Source organism: Haliotis rufescens, unplaced genomic scaffold, assembly GCF_023055435.1.
Source record: "Haliotis rufescens isolate VD_foot unplaced genomic scaffold, xgHalRufe1.0.p SCAF_2, whole genome shotgun sequence".
Classification (NCBI taxonomy): Eukaryota; Metazoa; Mollusca; class Gastropoda; order Lepetellida; family Haliotidae; genus Haliotis; species Haliotis rufescens.
In genome coordinates this window covers 70,800,969-70,827,251 of record NW_025963890.1, presented here as the reverse complement: position 1 = coordinate 70,827,251, position 26,283 = coordinate 70,800,969, and the positions used below count along the sequence as shown (strand labels likewise).

The following is a 26,283-nucleotide window of genomic DNA, read 5'->3' as shown; positions in this document are numbered from 1 at the left end:
GTGCACGCCGTTTGACTTGGTCCTATCACCAGCGTTTCTTTCCAACTAGCTTCGCCCCTCCTTGAAAATGAAACGTAATGCAAGGGATATTATGGGATCTGAACACATTTTTAATGTTCAATTCAATTGAAGTGTCAGTGCCAAAGCAAGTGAACATTGATGAAAAGTGCCAAGGCCCAGTTATCCTATACTTTGTTCTTATAACTAACAATTGGAAACAATTGATTGGCTGTGATTTAAGCGTTCGCTCTTCAGACCAGTGTTCGATTCCCCACATGGGTACAATGTGTGAAAGCTATTTATAATGTCCCCCGCTAAAAGCGGCGTAAAACCATACCCACTCGCTCACTCACACGAAACATTTGTTTTTTACTTCTGCACCTGTGCTATGAAATACTTTTGTGGCTATTGTTAGCACATCATCCTCGCTGTCGGAATCATATAAAACATGTTATTTTGGTTTTTGTCTGCCTTCCTTTGAACAGCTGTGCCATTAAACGCTTCCAAGAAAGCATTCGCCTAAGGCTCAGATCAATGCATGTGCATAGATTGCTGAGTCTCAATACTGACAGAACTACGCAGAACAAAGTGCATCCGAAAAGGATCCTGTACTATTACACACAGATTCTAGCGCTGCACGATACTGTAAATGATATAAAAAACACGCTCTTCGCTTATGCCCTGAAGACACCCTCGTATTTCCTTGCGATGAACGATGGGGTAGCTTAGTTGTTAAAGCCTTCGCTCCTTACCCAAGGAACAGGTTCGAATCTCCACTTGGGTAGAATGTGTGTATATTATTTGAGATATCTTCACGAGGAAAGAGTGTCCACTTGCGTATATGAAAGCCTTGTTTCCGCTGTGGACTTTCTTGCCTCGGGAAAATGATTTCTGGTGTCCTCCGTCGTGATAATGCCAGAGTATTGGAAATTCCAACTCGCTCACAATGACTGTGATGATGACATGGCAGTATTGTTAACAACCACCAGTGGCTATAGTGATGACGTAAATCCTGCTTGGGTATCATGCAGGAAGCAGAGGTACTGTAAGTCCCCATGAACCCCAGCGAGGTGGCCTAGCTTAGGTTGCTGGTGGCCTATAGCCCTGTTTTAAAACTGTATTATATTGTTATGCTCAAACATATTAAACTTGATTTCGTCGCTATATGGCTGAAATATGGCCGATGCGAAGTTCAATTTTAACTCACTCACTCACATAACTATTGCACTTCCATATCTACACACACATACATATCACTGACACGTCGTTCGTTCAGACAATCCTCACTATTGTCAATTTGAAAAATGCTTACATGTCAACTGATAAGTGTTGTCCTGTTCTTCTGAAAACGTCTTACACTTTCATGCAGTTATTTCTTAGAGCTTAAAGGACCTAAAAATATTATCTATCACCCCGACTGGGAGGGTAATATCATCTGATATTTACTGAGAAAACAATATGTGAAATGCTGGACTTCCTCATGGATAACATCCATGTGGAATTTAGGGATATTACATTTATGAAAAATGAATCCCGCCCAATGGGCAACATTTGTGCCCGCCTCATTGTTGATCTGTCTCTTTAATTGGAAATTCTGCTCAGTAAAAACAAAACAAGGGAATTTTATCTCATCTTCATGTATATCGATGATTTCATTTCGTTTTAATAATAGTTTAATATATAATTCCTTTCCACTGATGTGCCCACCTGAGCTAGTAGACTAAACGAGTCCAGTGAAACCCGTTTCATCTGTTTCATATTTATATCTGTGCATAAAAATTCAGACTAACAACGAACTATACTCAAGATTGTATGACAAGAGGAAGGACTTGAACTTTCCCTTTAATCGAGCAATTTTCCAGCAACTCCAGCGTTTGGTGTGAATTAAGCATGCCCTCTACGGAAATTCCAAAGAGCGTCATACAACGTTTGCTCTGAAGTCAGAATTGCAGTATTCAAGACCTCAATAAAAGTTTTTATTCCCAAATGGCCAGAAGAGAAGATAACCTTGTATGAAGAAGAGGGCTTCATTTAGCCAGAAGATGTTAGCTGTCATCAACAAGTACTTGATATTATAAATATTATGATGGTGGACACCAACACTGCAAACACGAAAACGTCGTTTTTTCCCGTATTTGGTCATTTGACGGAAAAACGACTAAAAATTCATTAAAATTGATTGGCGAGCGTCTAGAAAGTGTCCGGAAAAGGGTCGAGTTTTTCAAGCGTAAAATGGACGGAAAAACGATACTTTTTGCCCCGCCTTGAACAACTGTTAACGGCTAATGAGATGGCGCTGGTCCCCCGACGCACGTGATGCCTAAGGCTTCAATTCGGAAGCATTAGGTTTCGTATTTCTGGCAAGCCTTGCTCTAGTATCTGTCGCGCGTAGTGCAGCGAGATTTGCTGATAAGCCAGTTTTAGGACATGTAACATGTTAAAGGAATTCAGACACGCGCCAAGAAGTAAAACCAAACCATGTTACCAAGTTTATTGTGATAACATATCCCTCCGCTATGCACAGTTACCTCTATCGGATAATGGGTTGTGTTTCATTTGGTTATAACAGTAACTATTTATTTATGTGAAGTTTACAAGATATACGGCTTTTCCATTGGACGAGAGGTCGGTCACATGACGTTTTTCACGTGACTGTATTCTTGAAATGACATAAACACTGACCACTTCCACATTTCTGGGGAAAACCCTGGAAATTCCCTGGTACATGTACGAATTCATACAGAAGCGTTGTTTCTCGTAATTTAGACCCTTTAATTTTGAACTTAGCTTACTTAGCTTACTCTTGGATAAGTCAGAGAGTTTGGTTGCATAGCCCGTTTAAGGATACCCTCGCTACAACCCATCCTAGAGAAATAAAAACGAAAAAACCCAAAACATCCAAACTATCGTAGTGACAATCTACAGCAATCTATGAGTTTACCTTAGTATCTATTTGACACATCTTTACAATCACCTTTCAATGATCGGCCAATTGATCAGCGTTGACAAAGGCTTGAAATAACCACAGGTTTATTAACAACTTCGGAAATATCTCCCGTCACGTTTATCGTGTCGGCCATTTTGACGTATTGTACTTGATGTAAATGTATTACGATGCTCTGTCATTGTGATTGACTTACTGAGGCAATTCTCTAACAGATCTTCTCATCTACTGAGAATATTGTTTGGAATTCATTTCTTATAAACCGACTAAAAGGGATGTTCCTCGCTTTTGGGGGAACTATTTTATTCAGGGATGGCCTATTAAAGCTAGTAGTAAGTGAAGGCACCATGCGTGTATATGATCCGTTATTATATGTGTTAAATTACTGTTTTGGGCGTTAATAAAATACACTGACGCAAGTATATTCTAATCAAATCAATTGGATAATTGAAGCAGCCTGGTTCCCCGGGTATGCTGCGCTGCCGCTACACTGACCCAGGCAATGACTGCACAATGGCCGCCTCCACCAGACGAACAAACATGGCGGACACGCCATGTATTTACTATAGAAAAACGCTAGAACGGGTGGTTAAATATTTTTCGTAGCATTTTCATGAATGCTCTTGCAATGTATATGTCACGAGAATAACGTCCGTTGTTACTTTTAGTGAAGGAAAACATTATTTAAGCTGTTTCGAGACTCGAAAGTGTTCGTCACATCGGTGAAATGTAAAACAATGACACACACCACATTTTCAACAGTGATATGTGCGTTAATATTTCGTGTCAGCTCACTGTTATCACGAAGTCGTATACATGATACGATCTTCATTTTGTAAATTTGATGAAGTAAATATCGCCGATTATGCCCCGTATTTTCCCATTGTGAAATGGTGGTTTAGCGGAATTATTGAACGCCCAGTATCCTTAACAATCCTGTTTAATGATAGGGTCTGTCATTGGTTCCGATATTTGGCCTCTGGATTTTATTCACATGAAAATCCATTTATTTGACATTTGTTTTCTTATTACACAATGAAATTAATCATAAATATATCTAATAATTTTGGAATCATATTGGATTAATTTCAGTCTAGTGTTTCTGAACTAGATCTATGTGTGTTCTTGTTAAAATGTCGGGTCTGAATGGGATAATAGTAAAGAATATGATCATTATTAATTTGGTACAGTGGCATACACATCCATGAGTATTCTATATGATGCAATATAGCCACTGGGAATCCGTGTACAGAACAACATAAAGAACTGTGCATACCATTATTATTGAAAAAGAGTTATGATTATAATTACCATGTTAGATCAAATATCTGTGTACGAAATTATCTACAAATAAACGACTCAATAAAAGAAGTAAAGTTACATTATTGTTCAAGCAAAGGACAAAAACACAGCATGATCATAAAGGACCACTCGCTAATTCGGTTCTTGTTTACTTAAGAGCAGAGTTGGCCATGTTAGATGATATAACCAAAATCCAGGCGCTCCGGCGAGGGACTAACTGGTCTTGTTATTGTGTGGTATGAGCTGTGACGTAGACCCAAGAGAATATTGTAAAAAATTAGACCAACTCAAGTCTATAATGATTGGGAAAGTCCAGATTTCAACAGCTCTAGTCTGAAATTAAGAATTGTTCTGAGCTCCTTTTTAATTGCATTATTTTCATTTTGTTGACATGGATAGACCAACCAGGAAAGAATTTGATGGAATATTAATATCAGATGTTACCACTGATCTAGTCAAATTCATCACATAATAATATATTAGTATTTGATATTACGACATTTGATTATTAGGGCATGGTCATGTACGTGTTCACTGTAGTAATGTACATACATGTACTTGTCAACTTGATTATAATTTTTATTATAGTGTAGCGCGGCATCAACGATTACTATATCATCCTTACTTGTCATTGATGTATTGACATCGAACAATGGACGACAATTAGAAAGTCTTATTTGAGCTATAAATAGCTTCAATAGGGACAGTGCCGGTGTCAGTACAATTTTCGTAGTTACAAATATGTATCTACAAAATATAATCTGAAGCAGCAAAGAACAATATTTTTTTATTAACGCTTCTTTTCATGGATAGAATTGAGGCAATCTAGGCTTGACAAATAGTTCTAGACTTGAGTTGGATTCCTTTTAAATTTATTATCTATGGACTGGGAGACGTACAAGAGCGACAGTATCGCATGAAGAACTGGAGAACTGGGTCAGTGTAATCGGATATGTTGTGGAGTTTTGGTTTTGGGCTGTTTGCTGAATAGAACAAGGGCTCACGAACATGGGCACAATGTAGAGATTAAACCATTAGCACCTCTGGTTTATATAATATTTGTTATTATGATTTGAAATCTCTTTTGAATAATTGCGAGTTATTGTATACTCTGTATTCTTTCGTTATGGTAGAATATATATTTTCTATGTTGCTTGTTCAATTATCCACAAATAATGAGAACTACAATGTAAACCTCTCTCTGGAGATATACAATAATACTACTGACTAATCGACTAATATTTCTTTCTTAAATACTGTCCGTTACAGGAATTCTCATCATTAGATTATACTTTGTATAGTTTAAAAGTCAAATAATGGCAAATTGTGTATCTTTCTACATTTTGAATTCATTATAATTTCTGCAATAAAACCTTTACATCAGATAGTGATATAAACGAATATGATCTATACTGTGATAAATGAATTATTAATTTCGTATTATGAATTAAATAAACTGAAATATGATAGTAAAAACAAATTATTTTAATCTGTTCGTGTGAGAAGGTAACGAGAGATCTAGGCAACTCACTAACGTAACCATTTGTGACAAAATCAAATATTCAAAGTTTAGGGGTTTGAACATATACATTGAATGACAGACAAGAAAGCAACGCAATAATTAAATTATGAATCAAATTATGTTATAAATATAACAGAATATATCGAAAATATAAGTTTAACTTCTCATTGTTGGAAGGTGTTTAATAATAGTTTTTGTTTGAGTGTTTGTTGTTAAACGCCCCACTCAGCAATATACCAGCTATATGACGGTGGTTCGTAAATAATCCAGTCTGGACCAGACAATCCAGTTATCATCATCAAGAGCACCGATCTACGCAATTCGGATACGATGACATGCATCAACCAAGTCAGCGAGCCTGATCACCCGATAATGTGAATCGCCTTTGTACAAGCATGGGTTGTTGAAGGCCTATTCAAACCCCGATCTTCACGGGTATTTTTTTTAATAATAAGGTACAATGAAATTATGTATATGTCCATAATAAGTGTGTATAAGTAGATGGATAATATATCCATTCACGGCAATTAGATGGGTTAGACTGCAAATGGTTCAATGATGGGTTCTGTTACAAGTCCATATTTCAAGACATGTATTTGATATTCATAGCAACTCCACAAAAGCTACACAATGGCGACAAAACGGTACTAGCACCACAGATACAAATAATACATTTTTTGAACATGAGATACATATAATTACTTTAAAGTTAAAACATGTATCTAAATAGAAAATTAGAAGGATTAAGAAAAAACACTTCCGACATTTTTCGTATTTTATTTTCGTTTGGAGAGAGAAGTAGTGACTGGAATCTGATGGGTGTAAACAGGTTTTCCCTTCCGCCCAGGCCTCACTGCAATGCTATAGCCCCAAATGAAAAAGCCTAGATGTTCAACAGGTTCAGGCTGAAATTTCCATCCCACTGGGTCTCCTTTTAAATTTAAATATAGTTTCTCGTTTTAATCATAATAATTTATTTTCAGAGACTAAGCGTTAGTCTAGCCGTGAGGTACAACTATCCAAAAGATCCCATGTATGTCTATATATCTTCAGACAGACTCTCCATGTTCCTATCGATATGTGTCAAAATACAAAATTAATGAATTAAATATTACAGCACTGGTGAATAGGTTATATGCGCATGTCAGCGTCGATCCTACAATATCCTTTTGCACAAAATACATATATACTGATGAATTAACGTAGTAATACTAGACGCAAATATATGTCCAGATGTATGTACATCAGTATCATCTCGTGATCTTTATTCGTGCTTTAAGCTCTTTTTCTACAGGAGATTATGGGGTGTTACATCACACCAGAAAGCCAGTGCCAAATTCAAGTCATAATTCCATGGTCCGTCTTGTATGTTGGAAACTAATATCGCAATATGGCTGAATATTGTTAAACGTGGAATTATCCCGATTACTCACATAATTATTTCATTTTCTTCGTGCACGTTCTACAATCATCTACGAACACTATCTATAAGGAGGTTTATCTATATTCATTCAAATGTCCATACATATATGGCCAGAAAGAATCACAGTCAAGCATGTCCTGCTTGACTGTATCGATTTTTCCATCACAAGGGATCAATATTTCAGTGTCAAAACAGTTAAGGACCTTTGTAACAATGGTAATTCATATTTAATCCTTTACTTTTTAAAAGATATTGAACTAATTCTCAAATTTTGATATGTATTTTATGAATCGGTAGTGCATGATTATTAACAGAGATTGTTCGTGGCTATGCCCTCGACGGGGGTTGAAGTAGCATAAAATTATTGTCCCCCTGAGAGGGTATGTAAGACCACCTCTTTCAAAGTATATTTATATCTACCCCTATTTTAACTGCAGAATATTTGTTGATTTTAATCTCTGGCTAAACTTGCAACAATCACCAGTAACTTGGGTAAAGGTGTAAATCCTGCTGGGGAACCATGCAGGTAGCAGAGGTACCGTAAGTCCCCTTAGTCCCTAGTATGGCGACCTTAACCTTGTTGCTGGTGATCTATAGCCCCATTTTTATATTGTGTCGTATCCAACTGATCAAATAGTTTTAATGTTCTACAACTAGTTTTACGTCAATCTGTGATATATTGCTAGTTATTATACTGTCCTTCGTCGACAGTTTTTTTTATTATTATTGTCCAACTCGTTCAAGTCACATTATGGCTGAAATATTGCCAACGTGACTTTAATTAAACTCACTCACTCACTCACATATATGTCCAGATATATATGTATAAAACAAGTCGTCCTGCACTCTTCCTTAAAAGGTAAATGCTAAGCATTTCCTCTGTATGTATATACATGATGTATATATGTAAATATCGTTTTAATGTCAACGCTGATGTAGTGAACGTACCACAGACCTGATGCTAGATTAACATCTAATCTCTGAAAGGAACATATTTGACAGAAAAAGGGTTATTAAACAATAGTTATAAAATATAATAAAAAGGAGCCGACAGACAAATATTGGGCTGTACTGGACATATTTGTTTCGGGGTCTGTATGACAGACAAACCTGATGCTTTTAAGTATAAAGATAAGCAAGTACAGCTGTTGTATATATCCAAATATGTTCGTGATAACCCAACCTTGAAAAATATTGAAAGATGAGTGGTAACTATTTATGTCATTATTTCAAATTAGAATGATAACACATCAGGAAAGCATGGCACTTTAATATACGTATCTTGTTAACCCAATATTTTTTTTAAGTAAGCGCAGCATGTATATCGAGAGTATAGGTTTGGTGCGTGACTTATCATACATTACTTTCAGAAAGTGTGCATATTCTGTTTATCGGCAATAAATGACATAAGACGATTCATACGGGTAAATACGATTTAATTCAGAACTAGAATATATTACTTAAGGTTAGGGCAAAATGTGAAAACTATGTAATTAACAGAACTTTGGGCTGGTTTAAAGGATTAGGGTCCTTGCTTGGGCTTTGTGTTGGACGTGTAGACGACATTTCCAGGTTTGACGTATCAATGACCAAAATGATGTCTGATGCAATTCTCTGCCTTTTCGGGTGAACAATTTGCTTGCCTTTGCGGGTGCCACTAGTGGATCGGAATGAGCTCGCGTTTTTGCGAGCACCCAGTGTCTTCATTTTTTATGGTGAATCATGAAACATGCTCCTGGTCTTGTCGTAATCGTGCAGTTGGCGCTACTCTTGGCAAGGGTTTCTTGTGATAATGGAAAGGCTTATGTCGCTTTTGTTGACTGATAAACATGAAAAGATATAATGTTAGTGTATATGGTTATGTAATTAAGAAACAAACGACGAGTGGGAGTTGTTTATTGTACGATAAACAACGACCACGACTCGTTTATTTCTATATGAGATATCCACATTATTTACAGCCTCTTTTAAGGGTGTTAAATTAGGAAAAAGTACACGTTTTAAAATATTTACCCGTACTTAAATAATGATGACTCCTTGAATAGAATCCGACCGCGGACATGCCAGATAAATCCATTTTAAGAACAGGAGGGTTTGAATTTGGTCTTTCTTTTGGTCTTTGGTCATATTCTCACAATTTTCTCGTCGATTATCTGTACCTTTTCTTCCAATTACGATTGCCATTTCGCTCTCACTTTCGGATGCGATTGTTCTGGCACTGCCTTTATCTACCTTCCCCAGCTACATCTATTGGAAACAACACACTAGACACATACCTCTAAAAAATAAGGTCAAATTTACGACGTTTTCAAGTTGCGAGTGCATGTTCGAATCTCCATAAATGACGTCATGATAGAACAATGTTTTATCGTGAAAAAAATATCGCCTCATTCTTTGTTCTTTGCGATTTATCGCGTAGCTATCTTATATAATCAAATATCAATTTCTCATTGCTTTATCATGACGTATCCGTGTCATAGCCAATCATGTAGCAATGGCATACACAAATATCGTTGACTTCGACGAAGAATAGTGTCATGAAATATGATTATCCTTTGGTGTGCAATATTTCTGGTTGATAAATCTAACATATTCATACTTTTAAGAATAGCGACTATACATTATTATATCACTTATCAGATCTCTGTAACATTTGCAAAATAATACGAATTTAAAAATACAACTGAACCTAAATGTATGTATGTTGTAATATCCTTAAGTTGCTGCGTTTGGCATTAAACAACAAACAAACAAAACATAATATCTTTAAGAATTATGTTAACAATTCCTGTGCTAAAAAAATATCTTCCACAATCTCCATACCTCTTTCTCTATGTTTAATATGAAAACATAATAACTTTTTTTAATAATCTAAAGGAATAATTATGATAATAGCATAATAATATCATTATTTATGTTACTTATCCTCAACTGAAGTAGTCATCCACACTATACATTCAGTGATGAAGCCCATGAACATATTAACTATGTAACATACAATAATGGAAATTAGATGAACAGTTGAAGTTAGCAAATGATATTATTCGGTCGAACGTCTATCAGCCAATACTACATTATTGAATTGTGAATCTACGGTGATTTTTGAAAGGCTACTCTCATAAATGTCATGACGCATTTTAAGCCAGGGTTCTATACTCGCATTAATGTACTGACTAATATTGCGTTAATTTCATGATTTACAGTATTCATGAAGAACATTTCACTTTAGACCAACAGTGGGAATTATGACTATCGACTTGCGATATAACTTTGATATTCATGCTAGCTCAAGCGATCTATTGGTTTGATTTATTGTTATGGTATCCACAAAATAAGTAGGATTTTTTTCCGTTTTTGTTGAAAAAAAACTGAATTATATTTGCTGTTTACATATCAAAGTTTGCCAAATTGTTACAAAATGTTTGGCCACAGCAAGGCACCACAACATATTGTGCTAGGCACGGTACAACTGGAATGAGGGAGGGCCGTATTCCTCCTTGTGGGTGACCTGCTTGGCAATATGGGACGGGAAAACTGCAGGGGGTGAGGGCACAGTTGATCGTACAGACAGATAAGAGAGATCATTTTACAAATGTGAAACCTCATTCCACAAAGGAAGAGGCGAAAGCTGAAACTTGGTGAGATTTACAGAACAAAGGCATTTATTTCTAGTTTCTTACTGATACTCGGTGATACATTTAATGAAACAATTAATGTGAATGTGTGTGTGTGTGTGTGTGTGTGTGTGTGTGTGTGTGTGTGTGTGTGTGAAGAAGAAGAAGAAGTAGAAGAATTGTACAGCATAAAAATGGCTACGTAGTTCGAATAGATATGTAGAATGCCCGGTCTACATTTTCAGTCATTAAAATCCGTAACACATTTTTTTGAGTTAAAGAAAACACTACAAGTGAGTGAAACAAAAGACATCAGAACAGGCACACCATGTCCCCCAACCCCAAGTCTGCATGTATCAATACTCATACCTGCCACATCCTCACCCACTTAACTTACTTACACAATCATCTCACAACATGTTCGCCAACCCTTGTATCACAACGCACGCACGCACGCACACACACACACACACACACACACACACACGCACACGCACACACACATCGCATTCTTCTTTCCCCACCATTATGTCTACGTCAGCCATCATGGATCCATGCGCATGCTTACATACATAATCCATCCTCCCACCATTCCCCAACATCCATCGAACAATAACTATATCCGCCCTCATGTATCGGTATTCGTGCTTACATACATTCACCCTCCTACCATTCCCCCATATCCATCGCACTATAACTATGACTATAACCGCCTTCGTGCATCCGCACTTATGTTTACATTGCATTGTATGCATCGAGTTACACGTTTAAAATATCGTAAATATTTTACAATATGTACATATTAAATATCAGCAAACAGAGATTATCATAACGCAATAGATTTCATTCGTCAAAACATCACAGAAAGAAGGGCAGCCTGGAATTTTCCAATGGCATCAGAATGCACTAAGAAGTTCAACTGGTCAGGAGGTGAGAGTTGCGGGAGATTACGATAAACTTACAGATCTCCATTTCGAATATCTAAAGTGTAAATAAAGATCACAGCTTGCCATGACGTGTACTGCATTCCTGCAGATTTAGCAATGTCATCAGCTATAAAATGTATGTTTAAATGCTCAAGTAGACAAAGACCCAAATGTTTATAGGCATGACCATATTATATTCTAAGCAAATATCTCCACATTTAAAAACAAAGCTAGACTGAGTCTTTGAAGGGCATTAAGAAGTGATACACATAAGGAAAAAAATATGAATGTCAACGTCTTCATTATAAGGAACACAACGTTTCGGAGTATATACTCACTCCTTCATCGAGTGAATAAATGCTATGAGGCAGAGAACATATATATGTACCTGTAAGAACAACAAAAGTAAAAAGATAGCAAAGAAGGAAACGTAACAAGGGAAGCCAACAGATATATAGCGCTGATTACCCCGGCCTCCCGTTTGCCCATTGTCCATTGCCCATTACCAATCATTCATAAGTTAAGTTTTGGCTTTAATTTGTCCATCAACGTCTTTTATCTCAACCCTAAAAATTACGAGAATCTGTACTTTACTAAGAAAGTGTTATCCCAATTATTACATTTGTCGTCAAGAAAGCACAATAAATATATTCGGCTTTTGATGGGTAATAATATCACAGACATTTACGGATATTGATGACGACTTGGAGGAGCTTCGTAACGCACGTCTTCTCAATTCAGGGATTGGTAAATCAAAATTCATCTTCGGCGGGATGGTAGTTCGAGTTGGATAAGCATGTTAACTATGATCTTCTTAAGGTAAAGAATGCCGCGCATGAATGTATTAATGAGATTCCCAGGTACATGGGGCCTTTTCGTCACCAGGAATACGCACAGTGGAGACTTAAATGGGGATAGGGTGTACACAATGTCATCAATCAAGACAACGTTGGTCTTTGACTGATTGTGGCGTAAAGCACACTTATTCATTTACTTGTATCGGAAATTGAATGTTCATCTTAATTGTTATTCATGAACACGTAATATATTTTTAAAGGAAAAAAACAGTGACATAATAACTACAACTTTATGTTAGCACGAGTAGCTCTATTGGAATGAGATGAATAAGTGTTATAAAGTTGTAAGCTCCCTCACAACCGTATACTTTGAATTGACTTTATTGGGTAATCAAAAAAGACATCGCGACCTAAAATAGCTCAAATATCATACGATTTCACTTGTCCGCCATCTTGGATGCAAGGCGAAAACATTTCAAGGCGTTTGGAGCCACTGAGAATGCCCCCTGCAGAGTTGAACGAACATCCTGCGGCAGCGCGGCTGAGTTGAGGCTATCAGCAGTATTTCCTGTCCGCTGTATGTGTGTGTGGTGTGTGTGGTGTGTGTGTGTGTGTGTGTGTGTGAATGTGGGCCTGCTGGATTTTTGAGCGGCATGATAGTTCGAGTTGGATAAGCATGTTAACTATATAATCTTCTAGAGGTACAGAATGGGATTCCTAGGTACATTGTGCCTTTTCGTCACCAGGAAAACGCACAGTGAAGACTTAAATGGGCATAGGGTGTACACAATGTGCTACCTGGTAGATTGTGTGTCATCAAACAAGACAACGTTGGTCTTTGACTAATTGTGGCGTAAAACACACTTATTCATTTACTTGTATCGGAAATTGAAAGTTGAAGTGACTTTATTGGGTAATCAAAAAAGAGACAGCGACCTATAATAGCCAAATTTCATACGATTTCACTTGTCCACCATCTTGGATGCAAGGCGAAAACATTTCAGCGTGTTCAATAAATATAAAGCTAGATACATGATGCAAACAAATCATAAGGGAAACAATATGTATTTGGAAGCCAAAAATTAGTCGTTTTTTCTGTTGAATTGAAACACGTCAGGTAAAGATTCAGCAATATATACTAGTATACATCAACATGATTGTTTCAAATAGGGTGTAAGGGGTTGCATCCCTGCCCCCTCCTTTGTATTCGAGCATGAATCCCTCGCGCACACCTTGGTGTAACGGTATCACTGAAGAAAGCATTCAAAACCATATCAACCGAGAAATGACACTGGTCGACACAAGAAAAACAAAGGGAAGCATTATCTTCCCTTGTTTGAGTTCGTGCAGTGAGGGGCTAACGCTTTCTTTATGGTGCAATTTACTCGCGAACGTGTTACCGTTGTTTACAGCGCGCAATAACCCCGTGTGCGAACAACACAAACCATTGTACAACTATCAACACGGGACAATTTATACGTGTTGGAAGATTTGAAACGTCGAAAGTTGATCTGACTTCAAAAAGAATATACGCATTGTGTCTTGCTGGTTGCAGTTTATAACAGTAGTCATTTCAGCAGCTGTTGTAGGAACATAGTGTCGTGTATATCAATTAGATACGGTAAAAAGGACACGTCTTTAGCGTGAGAAGCATGGTGATATAGGGTAAGATAGTATGGGGGGGGGGGGGGGGGGGGGGGGGTGAGAGTGGGGTATAGATGATAGTTTTAGCAACAAGTAAGGTCATCTTGAGCAGGACAGTATTCGCAGATGGATTAGCATATGAACTTTGATTCTCAAAATGAGGGTCCACGATGTTCGACCTGGTAGAAGTGTGTAATCAAAACTCACAGCATTGGTTTTTGACTGACTGTGGCGTCAAAACAAACTCATCATTTTACTTGAACTGAATGTTCATCTTGATTGATATGGATAGTCACGGAGACGTGATCCAGTGTACAGGGTGTCATTACATAAAAAATAAAGTAATAATAGGATTACCAGAAAAACGGGGTGTAACACCCAAGCCAATAAGCTTCGCTCAGGAACACCAGAGTAAGTCAGTACAAGATTGAAAACTGCCCAATAATTATGTATGACAGGCTTGTCGGGTATTGCTACATGTATATGTGAAAACAAAGTTATTAAAATGAAGAGCAAAACTGACGAAAGTTACCAATAAACGTGTATAAGAGTTGTATCGTCACTGTAAAAATAATGAGTGTTTGTCTTTAGTATTAACATTCAAATACGTTATATCTGTATTAGCGATATTGTCTACGTTCCACCGGTGAGTAAGCTTTACCCTTACTATCTCGTAGTATAAATATTGAAAGAAATTTGTATTTCTGAAGACATCACGATACAGTTTGGATCGGTTTGGGTGGCAGCCTTGATAGCCATAGAATAGGTTCATCTCGGAATCTCCCATATCACTGGGGCTCCTCTTCAATTTAAATTGAGTTACTTGTTTCTTTCAAAACTATACAGTTTTAGAGCCTAAACATTAGTCTGAATAGGCATCACCAGTTTGGAATTGTACGATTCCGAACTTTCACGAGACTGTGTTTATGAATCATTGTCAAATAGTGGTGATATGAAATCTCGGAAAAATACGCGAAATCGCGCATGCACAGAACGGAAAATTTGGACAAGGCATTAAGTAATCCGCATGCGCAGAACGATTGATTTCAATACTTCCGCTAAGCGCTTCAGTGCAGCGTCAAACGCGGGCCTGTAATCTAACACGCGAGAACTGACCAATGAAATCTGAGAAGTAGAAATACCGGTAGACGCTGTTGCTTGATTGACAATGTCAATCAAGAAAGGGAGGATCTTGATGATATCGTTCTCTCCCAGTAAATTCCGATTTCAACTAACGACGTTATTTGGACGGAAAAACGATGGTTTAAAAACGTCCAAATAACGTCGTTTTTCCGTCCAATGACCATATACGGAAAAAACGACGTTTTCGTGTTTGCAGTGCAAGAATGAGCTTGATACATGGTATCCTTACCGGTCGAACGCAGACTTGACCAGCTACGCCACGTCGCTACCTTTTATAATTAATTTGCCCTGCGGGAACCTAAGAATGATTTTCTTATTTATTTGTTTGTTGTTTAACCCCAAACTCAGCAACAATCCTGTAAGTCGGCGGATTGTACATAATCAAATCCGAACTGGACAATCCAGTGATTGACATCATGAGCATCGATCTACGCAATTGGAATACGATGACATGGATCAACCAAGACAGCGAGCCTTACCCGTTAGTCACCTCTTTCGACACACCTGGGTTCCTGAGGACCAGTTCTAACCCAGATCGTCGAGTAACCGAGGAATGATTATGAAAGAGACACAGATCCACGTGAATACAATGAAGATGTCCCAACATATATGAGTGAGTGAGTGAGTATGGTTTTAGGCCGCTTTTAGCAATATTCCAGCAATATCACGGCGGGGGACACCAGAAATGGCCTTCACACATTGTACCCATGTCGGGAATCGAACCCGAGTCTTCGGCGTGACGAGCGAACGCTTTAACCACTAGGCTACCCGACCGCCCCCGAACATATATGAATCAATATTCCAAAACGCTCTTTAATGTAATAGTTATTTTGCATTTTGAAACGATGTGTATTTTATATAGTTGTAGTATTGTTGATTATGATAAGCATGATGCTAATATCAACTCAAACATCATACTCAGCAAGGAATCAGTTCAAAAGTTAGATGTCGGATAAAAAAAATCATTCCCAAGTTTTGAGACATACCCCATCCCAAAATTCTGAAAATGTTGAATTTCCAAGTTTAGTGACCTATTTTGTCTGTACATAGTCTGTACATCACTTGCTTGATAACGGTGTTAGAACCTACACAGAAACGTCGCTCCTAATTGTACGTCACTATATGGCTGAAATATTGCCGATGTGACGTAAAATTTAAACTCACTCACTCACTCCTAATTGTAATAAAGAAGTTGCTCATCCATAAATCGTATCCTTACTTAGTATTCCAACTTCTTAATGCCTCTCAAAGAAACAGTCATCATATATTACGCGCACTGCGCTAGATGGACCACTGCTGGCAATGAAATACTCTGTGTTGTGAAAAGACTGGACAGCAAATAAATGAAAATAAGATCAGTTTAGTTCAGATACACTACAATACATTGAGAAATCGGGTAAGTTGATTTGGTCTGATGGACAAGAGCAAAGCAGTTAACCCCCAACCCCAAAACTAAAGTAATTGAGATTTATATCCAACATGGAACTTTTGAACTGGTCCCTAAAGGTTAAATGTAGAACAAAGACATGCCCCAGGATAGATAGATATCTTTACTTTATCATCTTTTGTTAAATCATCGACACGCTGAAGCGTTTCTAAAATAATTGCACGTTTTTTTCTCCAAAGAATGAACATTAATGACAGTTCCAAAGAAAGAACGAAACGCAAGATGTGTTGTTGCTGTTGTTTCTGTAATGATAAGCATTAACAATGTTCATTGCTTCAGGATGTTCCTTTTATACTGAGTGGAGGAACCACCTGGGCCGAAAACATTGTCAAATCTATGCTTATTCACAGAGAGAGAGAGCGTAATTTGAGTTTTATCAATTCAAACCGTCAACAAGAGAATAATCAGTCTGGTTTTCATAGGTCGTAAAAGGCAAAATTGTGATTGTGACACCAAAAAGTTTGTGATAGCAGTGTTTTGTTAATACTCGAAGGAATTTCGACGGAGGTATGTCAGATAATGTGGGGGAATATCCAAATGAGATGACACGTGTGGGATTAGAACCCGCAATCGTCGGATACTGGCATGACTTCAGGGAACATGTCCACACAGAGAAAATGAAAGCCCCCCATATTTCAGGACACACCTGTGACACACACAGAGCGCCATATAATCAACCCCCATTACAAATATTATATGGTATTTTAGATGAAAGTGGATAAAGTTCTGGATACCCAGAAGACCTTTCTGGTTTCATGGTTTCATAGTTTCGTTTAATCAGTGGATGGTGTTTCCTTCCTCTGTATGGGGATTGTAATAGTGCGTTCTGTGTAAATGTCTCGAGGAATAAGGAAATCAAATTACATGCTGTGACTATTAGTTAAAGTGGAGGTGAAAGTTCCTACTTTCCAAATGGTCACATGCCACAAGCTAATGTCCACGTCAACAGATTAAAGAGTATACTCAGCAAGCACAAGAAACAAAGAAAATCGTCGCTAATTGCATTTCTGCGCTGCACTGAGCATATCACAAAGTAGTGGGCACTCTCTCCCTTGTGTATTGAGTGTGGCCACATCTGAGGCAACGCCGCGCAGTTATGGGACAAACAAACTGGAGGACACCTACTTGCTGTATTAAAGAACCTGATATCTCCAATGACTGTCTCATTATTCAACGAACTAAAAAGATCTTGTAAAATTATATGCCATGCCCAAACGTTATCCCACTCGGAGAAACTGATTCCATTGTCTTATAATTGCCAGGGAATTGAATTTATTTGGCAATAATTATGAGATTTGCTTCTGTGTAGTTAACAAAAATGATAAGATAGCTCCCTTTGTAGTCGAAAGTTTTCTGTCATCCGATCTGTCACATAATACCGTTCATCAAGTACATGTGTTGTATCTGCAAGCATTTAACTGGATTAGATAAAGAAGAATTCTCACACGTTGTGGGCCTCGCAGATAAAAACAGATCACAGAAGGGAGGACACCACAGTTATGTAACATGGAGTAGAACAACATGGATATATCTAAAGGAGGAAGGACATTACAGTTCTGTCACGAGGGTGGACATTAGTGATATTTTCCAAGGAGGAAGGACATCACAGATTTATGAGAAGGGAGGACACCATATATATAACAAGGAGGGAGGACATCACAGATATATAACGAAGGAGGGCACAGAAAAAAACAAGGAAAGAAGACAGGCACACAGTGTTTACATGCAGAAAAGAACGTTCTAGCCATGGTCTGTGGATGCTGAACTGACTGCGGGAATGTCGTTCTGAGACAAAGGTAGCCATTATTTTATGATGACACTAAGTGATGAAATTAAGAGAATTTACGTATATCTGTGTCACTTGTAATTTTTCAAATCCGATTGACCATAATCCACAATACCAGTGTCTAGACACCTCTTCGTTGGGTGACAAAGTCAAATTAACTAAAACACTATTCTTGTACACTGGAACAAACCTTTTCTATAATAGGTAGAAGTTGCCAAACTGATACCCAGTCTCGTTGAGTTATGGCAAACCGAGATTCATATTAGTCATAACAAATCTAAAATGACAGTGATACATATAGGATCCCACTATTGATGGTAAGAATTAGCAGCAGGAGCAGTCTCTAACAGGGCACAATGAAGTAATTACGACAACTTGAGACGCCAGTTGTTGATAGTCTTCATATATTATTCAATTAACCATTTGTTACTTTGTCTGAGAAACAAAGCCATAAAACCAGAGACAATAATGAATTTCCACAGAACCTTCCTCTCACATAGCCTTCCCACAGAAATAATTATGTACACTCTGTATGCATGTAATAGACAGTGCTTGTAATGCTTGTAATACACGTGCTTATTGGTCTTTGTGCAACTGCACTGGGAGATATAAAGTCATTACTTTCACATCGGCCCGTTTCGGTTGGAGAAGGTTTTCTGAAATTTGAGATCACATTTTACGACAAATTCAGTTACTGTACAGCTTTTAAACTTATCGAGTCATAGCCAGGTCTCTGTAGAGAACAGATTATTTTACATAATTTTAGCCGACATTGTAACCCAACATTTGGCACCACGTTTGAAAAAGCTGTCAAAAACCGAGACGCACATTTTACCAATTTAACATCAGTTGCATCGTGTAACTTGACATGACATAAAATGAGCATTGATTTCCATTATTTCAATTTACAGCTATATCTTTGATGATTTGACTATTCCCGGCGTCACAAATTCATCTCGGTGATAGAGTGACCTTTATCAAGTCGTTAGAATACTCCCATACACGACATTTCTAATTGCACAGTAATTATTAAATCACACCAGAAGATATCCTTTAAAGCATGCATTGGACATCTTAGTAAAATGGCAGCCATGTTGGCTAAGTTTGATATATTTATCCCCATTTACTTTTAGTAATACGAAACATGTTGTGTTTTTTATTCCAAAAAACTTCACAAGCATTCAAGATGCGAACGCATATATGCATTGATTCCAGTAACTAAAGAACTGTCGGAAATGCTAGAAAAATGCTTTTCTGGCTTCATTTAATAAACACGAGTCACAGGACTATAAAAGGAGCGGCGAGTCTGAACAGGTATTGGCAACTACTTATTACAAGCTCACGTAATATAATAGCTGTGATCAGACACCTGTGATCAGTAAAGCAATACTTCAGGGATCCTTGACTTGATACATTCTTGTAATTTGACTCAAACCATTCTGAAGAGCATTATTCAAAATTCTACATCAAAATAATATTATTGTTTTTTTTGTTATTTAACGCCGCACTCAGTAATGTCAGCTAATGACGGCGGTATGTATTTAATCGAATCTTGACCAGAAAACCAAGTGAATGACATCATGAGCATCGATCTACGCAACTAGGATACAATGACAGGCACCAACCAAGTCAGCGAGTCTGACCACACGATCCCGTTAGTCGCTTCTTAAAACAAGAATGGATTGCTCAAGACCAATTCCAAATCGGATCTTTACAGGGCCCAAAGCTATATACAATTATAGGCTTCGATATTCATATTTTGTCCAAATGGGTATTTATACACGTGTCTCTGTTTCATGAAATGTAAGGAAAGATTGCAACAACTTAAATCAAAGTTATGAGTCAAGGGGTTTTCCCAAAGTGTAAACATGCACTGTTCTAACACTTGCAACCGTCGTGTGTGAAGGTGTCAAGGTAACTAAGAACTTACACAAGAAAATCAGACCAATTGATTCAAGCTCGGTCATGTTTGACTTCCATGGCAATCGATCACGCCACTTGTACTATTTAAGAAATGATACTAAACTTCCCTAAGGCGTGCTAGAAACATGCTCATCGTTTCGAATCCCAATATTCACCCTGATTGTGATTCCATGTTTGCCATTGGTTTGCCAAAGAGATAAATGTCTAAGAAAGCACCACCTCGTTCCACCCTCCCACACCAAACTGACACGTCCTGATCTAACTGAAATACTGTTAAAAGAGGCGTTGAACATAAATTTACTATGTATGCACTATGACAAACCTAGGTCCATGATATGAACATAGGTTCAGTGTACGACAAGACAAACACTTTCACGTTTGAGGATTTCACGGCTTGTGATAACTACGTACGTGCTTAAGCTAACCAAAGTGGGAACAAGGTCTGTTCTGTTTGTTTTATTTTGAGAGTCTTGAAGTGCTGACCTGAATAATTGCATATAAAGTAAGCGCAGGCCGTTTGACTTGGTCCTATCACCAGCGTTTCTTTCCAACTAGCTACGCCCCTCCTTGCAAATGAAACATAATGCAAGGGATATTATGGGATCTGAACACATTTTTAATGTTAAATTCAATTGAAGTGTCAGTGCCAAAGCAAGTGAACATTCATGAAAAGTGAGATAAGGCCAATTCATTCATTCACTCACTCGAAACAATTAACAAATTAACATTTGTGTGTGATATCTACACATGTGCTATGAAACACGTCTGTGGCTGTTATGGGCATATCGTGCTCGCTGTCAGAATCATGCAAAACATGTTATTGTGGATTTTGTCTGCCTACCTTTGAACAGCTGTGTCATTAAACGCTTCCAAGAAAGCATTCGCCTAAAGCTCAGATCAACACTTGTGCATAGATTGCGGAGTCTCAATACTAGGCGACAGAACTATTACGCAGAACATATATAGTGCATCTGAAACGGATCCAGTAGGATTACACACAGATTCCAGAGCTGAAATCGATAATGTGTCCCTCGTTCAGGACAGGACTGAAGACACCCTCATGTTTGCTTGTGGTAAATGATGGAGTAGCCTAGCGGTTAAAGCGTTCGTTCGTCACGCTGAAGGACTTCACACATTCTGCCCATGTGGGGAATCTGTCTGTAAATAACCGAATGTGGGCCAGACAATCCAGTGATTGATATTATGAACATCAATCCACGCAGTTGGGATACGATGACAGACATCAACCAAGTCAGCGAGCCTGACCAACTGATCCCGTTAGTCGCCTGTTACAGTAAGCATAGGCTGAAGACCTATTCTACCCGGGATCTTCACGGGCTAACGCTATAAAAACGGCATAGCTGCGTATCAGTTAATTATATATGGCATACAGTGGTGTTGAGAGCGAGGTGTAGACACACTAGTTTGTTTGTCTGTTATTTAACGCCGCACTCAGCAATATTCCAGCTATATAAATAATCGAGTCTGGACCAGACAATCCAGTGATTGACAACATGCGCATCGATCCACAGAGTTTTGATCGATGACATGCTTCAACCAAGTCAGCGAGCCTGACCACCAAATCCCGTAAGTCGCCTCTTACGACAAGCATAGTCGCCTTTTACGGGTTGCTGAAGACTTATTCTACCCCAGCATCAATCTACGCAATTGGGATACGATGACATGCTTCAACCAAGTCAGCAAGCCTGACCACCAGATCCCTTTAGTCGCCTCTTACGACAAGCATAGTCATTTTTTACGGCAAGCATGGGCTCCTGAAGACATATTCTACCCCGGATCTTCACGGGCCATAGACACACTGACCTGGAAGGGTTGGATTCTCCATACTAACCTGCAAGGGTTTGATTCTCCACACTGACCTGCAAGGGTTTGATTCTCCACACTAACCTGCAAGGGTTTGATTCTCCATACTAACCTGCAAGGGTTTGATTCTCCATACTAACCTGCAAGTGTTTGATTCTCCATACTAACCTGCAAGAGTTTGATTCTCCACACTAACCAAGCCGGGTTTTATTTTCCACACTGACCTGGAAAGGTTTGATTCTTCACACTAATCAGCAAGGGTTTGATTCTCAACACTGACCTTCAAGGGTTTGATTCTTCACACAAACCAAGGAGGGTTTTATTTCCCACACTGACCTGGTGAGGGTTGATTCTCCACGCTGACCTGGAAAGGTTTGATTCTCAACACTGACCTGCAAGGGTTTGATTCTCCACACTGACCTGCAAGGGTTTGATTCTCCACACTGACCTGCAAGGGTTTGATTCTCCACACTGACCTGCAAGGGTTTGATTCTCCATACTGACCTGCAAGGGTTTGATTCTTCACACTAACCTGCAAGGGTTTGATTCTCCACACTTACCTGCAAGGGTTTGATTCTCCATATTTGCAAGAATATCTGTTGTCCGCCTATGTTATAAACTCCGGCGTAAAACCCTATTCACACATTCACTCACATATGACATTTAAACAAGTCATGCATCATGTGGACACGGTCAAAACATTATGAAAAAAATATGCTTCCGAAGGATTAGGTCGACATGCAATTATAGTACATCAAAGACTGAGAAAATATGATAAAATGGGAGTACTTTGGACTAAAATGTAAAATGTCCAATCTGTATTTAAACTTAAGACAAAGAATACAAAAAATGCATTCAAACGGAGAAAAGCAAAAATTGCAAGATAAAATGTGTTTCACAATAAATTGCACATTTTCTTTAATTACGCGGTTGGTAGACTAACGTCCTTTGCCTTTGCTCTGAGTGTATGAATCTGAACTTTGTCGTCTCCGAAATTTTCAGGATTAATGCTCCGAAATCAACTTTGATTTGTTGGCTCATCATCTAATCACGAATTTAATTTTGAATTCCGGTTTGTCTCCGGTTTGAATGAAGTATCAGAGATATCACATGACCTTTCATCTGATATTGCGTCAGTAGAAATATTTGGCATTGTTTCTTCCAAAACACATGACATTCCATGCAGTTATGAACTTTGCACGAAATTATGAACGTGTTGGTGTATTTTTCTTTGAATTTTTTTAAAAGAGCAAGAATGACAGAAACCTTCTTTGTTTTAGTTGGAAGTCAAAATTGAAATATCCGATCTGTCGTTTGAGTAAAGTTGGCAACAAATCAATTCAACAAGCAATATGAACGTCGCCAGTGTCAACATATTCCATCCACAGGAAATAGATTTGGTTTTCTTTCCATAAACATTTTCTATAACCATAAAAGTAAAAAAAAATGTTTTCGATGCCGTTTATCATAATCTTGCATGCAACGTCGCTCCTAACGACTTGATGAAATTATTTTCAGACATAATGGATGTTACGCTGCTGCGTTGAGGGCAGTGAGAGAGATGCGAGTCGAGAGGCCTGCTTCGTGATATTGATAAGAGAGAGGCTTGAGAAGACGGCACGAATCGCTTCTTCTCAGTGGCGTCCTGCTCAACGGAGAGGTGAGGACACTTTGCAGAAAGGTAAGATGATTATACTACTTAATACTTAAGTTGTCATCACTGTTGATATATACAAACGTGATACACTGTGAATTGCTAAGTAAGGCTATATTGTTGGGAAACATAGTTCAAGAGTTACATGTGGAGAAATTGTTTGCAACAGAAAACACGTGTTAAAGGTGAAAATGCACCTATTAGTTGTAATTACTATAGTAATATACATGTGAATGAAAATCCGGGGTAGAATAGTCTTCAGCAACCCATGCTTGTCGTAAGTGCCGACAAACGGGATCGGGTGGTCAGGCTCGCTGACTTGGTTAATGCATGTCATCGATCCAAATTGCGTGGATTGCACATGATGTCAGTCACTGGATTGTCTGGTCCAGACTCTGTTTACAGACCGCCGTCACAGAGCCGGAATGTAGCTGAGTTTAACAACAAATAAACAAACATCAGAAATCTCAGAATTGTGCAACAGAAAAACAGAGGAGTCGTCTTTGAAAATTCAAGTTAGATGCACGACGAATAACGTGTAAACGTAAACACTATGCCTCGCATCGAAAATGTGTTGCATACAAAAAACGCCAGAGATATCATGTTCATATTGCCAGATTGTGGACTGAAGTGGAATGTCCACTCTCATGGTTTGATGCTCATGATGTCAATCACTGGATTGTCTGGTCCAGACTCGATTAGTTTTTACAGACCGTCGTCATACAGCTGGAATATTGCTGAGTGCGGCGTTAAACAAAAAAACAATCTTAAGATAGAAGCTGATAACTATTCGATGCAGTGCGTCGATAAAGTCTAGATTGATAGCTACACAGAGTACCGAGGAAACGTTAATGCTTCACAGCAAAGTGTTACTCATTATCTCATTACCTCGCTTACATGGTTGCTACAACACACTAACCAGCCCACGTTGGTAACATAATCTGGTTCAGGACCGAGACATTGAGATATATGGAAAAATATGGTAATTTTCCGAACATTTAGGAGCGTATGAAACATGGAATACTTGTAAAAATATAATGTCGGTGAAAGAAGAATAACCAGTTTATTCGCCGAAACAGAGCCGTGAAAATGTTATTAATGGATAAAATTTGTGTCACATTTGTAAAGCATATATACGATAATTGTTCACGCCAGAAAATATATGAAAACAATGACCATATTTACACACCGATGTAATATATGTTCATGGTCACATTAATATTCTTTTATGAAATACTTGTGTACACGGATATATAGATGTGATCACGTCACCTTAACGGCTAAGTACACCGTCGCACAGAAGCTAGATCAAGCTATATTCGCCGATAGATATATTCGCCGATTGATAAGCCTGCAACTATTTTATGTTCCCGCCATGCTCATCATTATTTTCGGTTGTTCAACGCGTATGTCATGCTACATCTTGGCGATTATGGAAACTCTAAAGCTGTGGCAAGGCGATGCCTTGTATGAAACTCAGAGGCGACAATATTCCACGGACTCGGACAAACAGAAGCGTGCCTAGTTCGCAGCTTTCATTGCCTGTTGACGTGGGTTTGGTGGACGTGGGCGTATGGTGAAAAAAATCAATGTGTTGTCGCTAGTGCCCACGTTCACGACGCTACCCCGACTGTGATGGAACACTGTCGTTCATGTAAACGTACACGACACTAGAACAAGTATCCACACACACACACACACACACACGCGCACGAACACACACACACACACACACACACAGCACGTCGCTATAAAAGTGCAATAAGCTTGGACGCAACGCTAAACCCCATTTCATCTCACCTCACCTGTAATTGGATTGAATATATTCAGTGTTCATTAAGAAATAACTTTTCATAAATACTTAAACGTCGCCAGGTGGTTTAGGGGCGTCGAGTTAGGCAAGTGGTTAGTGTGTTTGCCCGTCACACAGGGCTGGTGTTTGTTTCTTCCGCGGGTACGTGTGTGATTTGCATCCCCACTGTCCTTATATGTAACCGACCACGATATTGATAATCGTGACTTTGGCAAATGCTCGTTCCCGATCGGTCAATCAGAGGTTACAAATCACAAAAGGACCCGTGACGATCCGGGCTAGAATAGGTCTTCAGCAACCCACGCCTGCCCTAAAAGGCGACTCTCCTTGTCGTAAAAGGTGTCTAACGGGATCGGGTGGTCAGGCTCGCTGACTTGGCTGATGCATGTCATCTATGCCAATTGCGTGGATCGTTGCTCATGATATTAATCACTGGATTCTCTGGTCAAGACTCGACCGCCGTCATATATAGCTGGAATAATGCTGTGTGCGGCGTTAAACAACAAAAATACAAAACACAA

The 26,283-nt window shown here is 38.5% G+C and overlaps 1 protein-coding gene across 3 annotated transcripts in view; it reads left to right on the top strand.

Moving 5' to 3' along the window:
- Nucleotides 1-26,283, top strand: part of LOC124133171 (QRFP-like peptide receptor) — a 216,414-nt gene that overhangs the window by 106,056 nt on the left and 84,075 nt on the right. For all 3 annotated transcript variants that reach the window (XM_046497431.2, XM_046497433.2, XM_046497432.2), the window contains one exon: nt 23,814-23,976. The gene's annotated coding sequence lies outside the window, so the exon portion shown is untranslated. The remainder of the gene's footprint in view (nt 1-23,813; nt 23,977-26,283) is intronic.